Source organism: Silene latifolia, chromosome X (assembly GCF_048544455.1).
Source record: "Silene latifolia isolate original U9 population chromosome X, ASM4854445v1, whole genome shotgun sequence".
In the NCBI taxonomy this organism is placed as follows: domain Eukaryota; kingdom Viridiplantae; phylum Streptophyta; class Magnoliopsida; order Caryophyllales; family Caryophyllaceae; genus Silene; species Silene latifolia.
The window spans coordinates 37,197,751-37,206,136 of NC_133537.1; positions in this window are offsets into that span (position 1 = coordinate 37,197,751).

An 8,386-nucleotide genomic window follows, 5' to 3' on the forward strand; every position below is an offset into this window, starting at 1 on the left:
CATCACCCTGGCCTTTCTCAACCTGGGGCATCGACATCATCGGGAAAGTTAACCCGGTGGGCAACAAGGGGCATTGTTTCGTCCTCGTCGCCATCGACTACTTCACCAAATGGGTGGAAGCGCAGTCATATGCAGTCTTGACCGCCAAACAAGTGGCCAAGTTCATCCAGAACAACATCATCTGATGATATGGGGTACCCCATGAAATCATCAGCGATCAAGGCTCTCACTTCCGGGCGGAAACTCAGGCCTTGCTAGACAAATACAAGATCGAACGACATCGTTCATCCCCCTACCGTCCCCAAACCAACGGAGCGGTGGAGGCAGCTAACAAAACTCTTGTCACCATTATCAAGAAAATGCAAGACAACTACCGCGATTGGCCGAGCAAACTCCCATTCGCACTCTGGGGATACCGAACCTCCATTCGAACACCGGCAGGCGTCACATCCTTCTACCTAGCATACGGTATGGAGGCAGTTCAACCGTTAGAGTTAGAGGTCCCTTTTCTACGCATCCTACTGGAGAGTCAAGTCCCTGAGGCGGATTGGACCCGCCGAAGGTACGAACAACTCACTCTTCTAGACGAACGGCGGCTCAACGCCTTGCATAACGTCCAGCTATACCAACGACGTATATATACAACGGGCATTCAAAAAGAGGGTCAAACCCAGGAACATTAAGGAGGGCGACTTGGTCCTCAAGTCGGTCCGAGCACCGCTACCCGTCGATCCGAGGGGAAAATTCAAACCCAACTGGGCCGGGCCATACCTGGTCAAGAAAAAACTTTCGGGCTAACCCCATCAACATACTCCTCAAAGAAGGCACGGTTGGCCTTGCCAACCTCTCGATACTTCAAATCAAGGACCTCGTCCTTACGAGATTTGGGTCTCTTCGGGATGATCCAGGACATTTTGTGTTTCCTCAAACTCACATTTCCTTGCTTTCGCGTTTTACGAAATCCGACACGGTTTCCATTACGCAGCTTTCAACATACGGATTTTTCTTTCTTTTTTAAGGGGGGAAGGGCTAGTCGTCCCGATCCGCGACTGATCGTTCCCATGTCAATCAAAATTCCGAAAATTTTTCGCTTTTTCACAATTTTCCATCCAAATAAAAATCGAAAATTGATAACACGACATCAGTTTTCCTCAAAATTTCAAGCACTCACAAATTTGAGTCTTGACCTCAAAAAAATCAAATACACTCGTAAAAATATTTTCTAAATCTCATCCCCAACGGATTGAGTTTGAAATTTTTCGAGTCACAAATCAATTTCAACAATTTCAACGCAATTTAATTCACGACACGAGTTAATTGCTCAATTTTCAAATTAATTCCTTTTGAATTCCAAGCGTGACGACTTGTCGCGGAATTTTTCAAAATTCATTTCAACTTCAAGTCATCTTGGTTAATTTGGTTTTCAATCAAATGCTTTTATGTGTTTACGTTTATGCATATGTGCTACCTGTTGCCTGTTTTCTACACTAACGATGCAAGAACTCGTGCAAAACAAAAGGAGAATTGACAGCCGACAACGCTCCTCCGAAACACAACACAAAAAACCAAAAATCACAAAATGAGCCACAATCCAAAAACACATATATACAAACCGCCTCATGCAAAATACATCGACACACGTTTGATACGGACAACTGACCGTACAAACATGATCCAATACAGACATCTATCATACAGACACTGGCCTAAAACAACCTTCTATCATATAGACATTGGTCTAAGACAACGAACTGGGGGCTATCCGCCACCTACCGAACTAAGCACTCCCTATCCTCCCAAACGGAAAAGAAAATGAGAAACACAGGAAACAGAGGAGAAACAGCGGAAACAGAGGTGGTTACCATGATGGTAACACCACGTTCCTCCTCCAAAACAAAAAAGAAAAATGATGCCTGACAGACTTCAGACGACACCACCATCGAGGATCGTAACTCAGCACGTTACCCCGACGTTGACCTCCAATCAGCAGAATTCAAGAGTGAAAGAGGACCATGACAACGGACACTACCCCGATGTTGACCCCCAATCATCAGAATTCGACAACGATCAAAAGTGGAAACATGGGATAACACGCCCGTATTGAACCCCACTCATCGGACATCCGAACCTCTGCAGACAACGAGCAACGATCGATACCCGATCATTGGCCGGGCAAAGGCCGCCAGGAAGAAACACAACCAAGCCTGTAACAAAAAACAGTCGCCTCTTCTCCTCCTGGATCATCCTCCTCTTCCAAGGCCTCCACGACGGACCCCATAGGTCCCAAATGGTCCCCTACAATCAAATGCAAACAAAAAACGTCAGCCGAAATTTCGGCATTATGACGGCGTAAATTGGACAAACCCAAACAAACAAACAACCTGCAAAACAAAGCAAGGGCAATCCCGCCCAAATCCAACCAAACAAACAAACCAATTCACAAAAAAAAAAACGCACAAAAAACAACGAATCGCCCTTCTTTTCAAGCAAAAGACGAGTCGAAACAACCACAACAAAAAACGGCACCCCAAGACCCACACAAAGTCCGCCAACAAACCAAAGTACATTCCCAATGCAATGGGGAATTTTTCTACGGCTCAAAAAGGCAATTTATACGCCAATTTGAGCACAAACTGGTCAAAAATTCAAAAACGACCGCAAAGAGGCAAACGTGATTTTATCACGCCTAAAGGCGACCTAAACTACCAATAAGGTCCATTTTAAGGCAAACTGACTCAATACAAGCTCAAACAGACGCTTATTCTATCAGACATAAGACCGTCACAAAAGGCAGAAATTCCAATTTTGCCCACAATACCCAACAAAGGTCCACGATGGCAAATACGGTCTTTCTCGACTACAATGCAACCTAGTGGGACCCATTACCCAAGCAAATAAACTTGGCATTGTGAGATGAGACGGTTTCTCCACCTCACTTACGTTTCGAACATAAGGAGCGGGAACGGGGGCCAAAATGCAAACTAAAAGCACCCCTATACTCCTAAACGGGTTTCTAACCTAATGCAATCATCAATTTCACTCGAAATAGGCTCAATTAAAAACGCCCAAATCGATTTTCTAAGGTAAGCATTTCGCCCTAATTCAATCTATCAAAAAGACCAACAAATTCAAATGGATTCAAGAGGAAATACATACCTTGAGATGACATTATTGATGATGGCACGAACGGAAGCAAGCTAGAGACCAACAATGGCGATTTTTTTTTCGCGGGTTTTCGAGTTTGTGTGAAGAAGACAAAGAATGAATGGCATGCGGACCAACCTCGCGTCTTTTACAGAAAAATAGGGAAGCTCCCTTACCTCGCCAGGTTGCTCGCGCCTCAATGGGGTGCCCCCTGCTCTTTTAGCGAAATTTTGGGCTTTGGCCCAATTTCCCCATAACAAACTTCAAATTTTCAATGACGACATTAAGCACCGTCATTTTTCAAAATACAAAAGCAAATAGTGAAATCAAAACTCTCTATTTTCCTTCAAAAATTTCAAACAAACGGCGATCAAAACCGCTATTTACCCTTCAAAAATAGTGAAAAATTCAAAATTCACTATTTTTTCGAATTTCAACGACGGCAATTAAAACCGCTATTTTCCCTTCAAAAATAGTGAAAAATTCAAAATTTACTATTTCTTCAAATTTCAACGACGGCAATTAAAACCGTCATTTTTTCAAAATAATAGTGAAAAATTCAAAAATTCACTATTTCTTCAAATTACCATGACGGCGATTAAAACCGTCAATTTCAAAAACAAAATAATTGTGGAAAATTCAAAATTCACTATTTCTTCTATTTTCAATTTCAAGAATAATAGTGAAAAATTTAAAAATTCACTATTTCTTCAAATTTCAGACGACGGCAATTAAAACCGTTATTTTCGAAATAATAGTTGGAAATAAAATTTCACTATTTTCACCACACATGTCAACGGCGGCACATAAACCGTCACTTCAAACGTAGTAGTGAAGATTCCCAATTCACTATTTCCTTCACATGTCAACGGCGGCACATAAACCGTCACTTCAAAGATAATAGTGAAGATTCCAAATTCACTATTTCTATCACATGTCAGCGGCGGCACATAAACCGTCACCTCAGTCGTAATAGCGAAATTTAAAATTTGCTATTTCCTTTAAAAAATTCAAACAAACGGCGATTAGAACCGCCACTTCAAATTCAAAAATGAATAGTGAAGATTCCAAATTCACTATTCCTTCAAATGTCAACAGGGGGCTTCCTCGCGGAACCCGCTTATTTCAAAAACAAAGATAGTGGAAATTCAAAATTCACTATTTTCACGGCGACATCAGGAGTCTGCTACTTTCAAAACAAGCCCATTCGACGCGGCTATTTTCACGGTCGATCAACCGACCGCACCATGGCTGGCGAGCCTTACAACGCATCGCGGCTGGCGAGCCCTCCTCATATACGCACCATGGCTGGCGAGCCTTACAATGCATCGCCACTGGTGAGCCCTCCTCAGATACGCACCATGGCTGGCGAGCCTTACAACGCATCGCGGCTGGCGAGCCCTCCTCATATACGCACCATGGCTGGCGAGCCTTACAACGCATCGCGGCTGGCGAGTCCTCCTCAGATACGCACCATGGCTGGCGAGCCTTACAACGCATCCCGGCCGTCGATCCCTCCTCATTTACATGCCATGGCTGGCGAGCCTTACAACGCATCGCGGCTGGAGGGCCCTCCTCATGTATGCACCATGGCTGGCGAGCCTTACAACGCATCGCGGCTGGCGTGCCCTCCTCATGTACGCACCATGGCTGGCGAGCCTTATTATGCATCGCGGCTGGCGAGCATTCCTCACATACGCACCACAGCTGGCGAGCCTTTATCCGCAAACGTGCAAGGACGTATCCGAAAATGCCTCGGGTATGACTCCTTCTTATGGCTGGCGAGCCTTTGTACGTAGTCTTAACGGACTTTAAACGACCCGTACGGATAGTCGACAGACTCTAAACTGTTCCCGGCAATAGGTCCTTGGCTCGTACCCTCGAGTCGCCTTTGCGTCGTCCTTCCCGACGACAGGTCCTTGGCCTGAATCCTTTCAAGCCGCCTCGACGTCGCTTGGGTCTCCAGGTTGTAATCTTTGATTGACCTGGGGGCTCTACTTTGACTTTTGCCCTGTCAAGCCTGTCAAAGTGGGGGCTGTAGATACCCGATATCTGCTGAGACTGACAAACACCCGATGATTATCGGACTATATCATGTTTTGGAATCGCAGCGTTTGATCGACAGTTTGTGTACAACTTTACGTCGGAAAACATAAAACGATTTCGAAAATAAAACATTTCAAAACTTTTCAAAAATACCTGGAATGTTTAATGCATGACGACGGGGTTGCAATGACACTAACTCGAGTCAAAACCGACACCGGACCAAAAACCGACTCAAAAATTCAAATCCCGACTCCAACAAAGAGTCAAACCGAGTCAACCACCAAAAACAAAACATTCAAAGCCTTCTATACTAAGATTTCCCGGATTCATGAATGGTCAAGTACCAAACATGTGACTACAAATCCTAGGATATAACAAATCATGATTGCACTTGTGCGAAAGTGACAGGACAACTCGAAGACCCGCGACATGGCTCGCGCCTCTTTGAGCAGCCCAGGTGGCCACGTCGCTCAAAACTCACACAACCACTCATTTTCCTATAAATACCCCTCAAATGCCCCCATTTGAGAACTTACGCGAGTGTCCGCCCCCTCTTTTCTCCCTTAAAATTCTCGACTCGACTTCTTAAGTCACAATCCGACGCGTATTTACGCCTTACACATTGTTTGGTACCGTCATCGTGCATTAAATCACTTGACCGACCACTTCGACCACTACACCGTCACTAATCTTAATAAAAAAACTCTTTTTACTTACCAAAACGGTTTAAAACTGAGTCTTTTCCGACCAAACGAGTTGTTACACTTACGTCGGTTTCTCGCCATAACCAAACATGTAAGTATGAGGGTGTAAAAATCCTTCTTTTATCTTGTCTTCATTCGTTTTATGACTATAACATGCTAAAACATGCATAGCACGATCCAAAACATGGGATAAACGAGCCAAAACTGAGTTTTGGCCTGAGGTAGAAGCCCCTTATTGTGCACAAAGGCTCGCGCCTTAATGGGGTGCCCAGGTCAGAACTCAACCGTGTTTGTTCTCGTCTTTCCCCTTTAATTCATTTTCATATTTGTAATCGGTTTTTACCATTTCAAATATTTTCAAACCTTTTTTAGTTTATTTCATTTGTTTTAACCATAAAACATTTTTCACCCTTGGTTCTTCATACCATGACGGTTAAATCCGTGTTTCGGTGATAATATTTGGTTAATTACATTTAAAAGGTATTTTAAAGCCTTTTATTTCATTTTGAGAGGTATTTTAAAGCCTTTCATCATTTCTTTACATTTTCAAAACAAGCATATTAGTCACCAACACAAAGTCATCCTTGGTTCCACATACCATGCCGGATTTTAACCCGGGTACGATGATGAGTATCGACTAATTATATTCAAATGAACTTAAAATAATTAGTTCATAATTATTTACAAAACTATTCATGTCAAGCTTGCCAAGTCGAACTCGACACCGAATATCATTAAAATAATGATGATTATTCAAGTCTCGTTCCTCAAATCAACAAATGCGGTCAAAACGACCCTTTCAAACCAAATCGGGTTCAAATACCCATTTTTTAACACGTTTTATAAACGTTTTTCAAATGGTCAGAACGCGTCTTAAACCGTTGACAGGCCCGCGCCTAAACAGATCCTTTTCTTTCTTATTTCCAAAACCAGGGGAGACCCCCTTGCATCGCCAACAAGCTCGCGCCTCATATGGCTGCCTGGTGCTGGGTCCGTTCCCTTTCCAGCATTAGTCTAGGACGATCCCGACTCCGGTTAGCCCGGATATAGGATGGAATAGATGACTATTTACTCATTCAAAAAATCATATTTGTAAAATGCTTTACTAAGACAAACGGATCACGTTATGCACCATAAACCTAATACGGTAAATGGATGTTTAATTTCTGTCTTACATGCAAATCAACCATTAATCCAACTCGACATCTTATACTTGATATTCAGATTAAATCAACCGACTTAGAAAGTTCTCACATGTTAGGTTTAAATTATTGGATGCGCATTCATGCATTTAAACCGTTATATCAACTTTTGCATTCAACCAACCAAGATCGATCAGTAGAGGCCACTACCGCGGGCGGGATTGGGTGTCTGATTAAAGGGCTTCCCAATACGTACCTTCACCTCTTACTCAGAAACTTTGGATAGTGGACGACCTTATCCAGGGCGTACGAGAGTCATTCTAGAGATAGGATGTTAAAGAGGGACGATTCCTTATCTTTAGTACCTATGTCAAACACTGCTTTGTGCTTCGTTTGACCGAGGTATAAAGTGGATTCGAACGGGTTCCAAGCATCCCACAAATGCTTGGTGGTGACTCCGAACATCTCTAATCGTTTCGAGACCCTTACCGAGACGAAACCGACCGATCTAAAACGATCCGGTCGAAAGCATCTTTACGCCGCCGAGCGTGGCTTTCAAAAGACCGTTGTATGTCCACAGATCAGCTGGGCTTGCAGGTGGGCCATGTCCACAACTGGTGAGCATATTAAGGGAGTGTGCTAGTGTGGCTGTCTGAGTGTGTTAGGGTTGAGGGAGGTTTGAGCGTCTGAGTATAGAAGAGGCTATGTAAGGCTTAAAAAGAAAAAGAAAAAAAAAGTTGACATCGGTCCTAATTTTACAACCGATGCCCACTTATTTTCTACATATTTACATAAAATTGGCATCGGTTCTAAATATATAACCGATGCTAATAAAGCGAAATTGGCATCGGTTTTAAGTTTACAACCGATGCCAGTCATCCAAAATACACTATTGGCATCGGTTCCTTAGTCATAACCGATGCCATATCGATTTAAATTACAATTGCCATCGGTTTTTATAACAACCGATACCAGTATTGCGATGTCAATCGCTATAATTCTACTAGTGAATCACCTATAAGGCCCTGTTCTTTTGGACTTCTATTTACTGAACTGAATTGAACTGAACTGAACTTATAAGAACTGAACTGAACTTATAAGAGCTGAACTGAACTTATAGGATCTGAATTGAACTCAACTTATAGGAGTTGAATTGAACTAAACTTATAGAAACTGAACTGAACTTATAAGAGCTGAACTAAACTTATATGTGTTGAACTTATAGAAGTCGAACAGAACTTATAAAATTTTACGCTTTATATATATTAAATTTTTATACAACTAATACAATACATTACAATAAAAAATAAATTATATATTACATTTTTTTTTCTAACCATTTATTTCCAT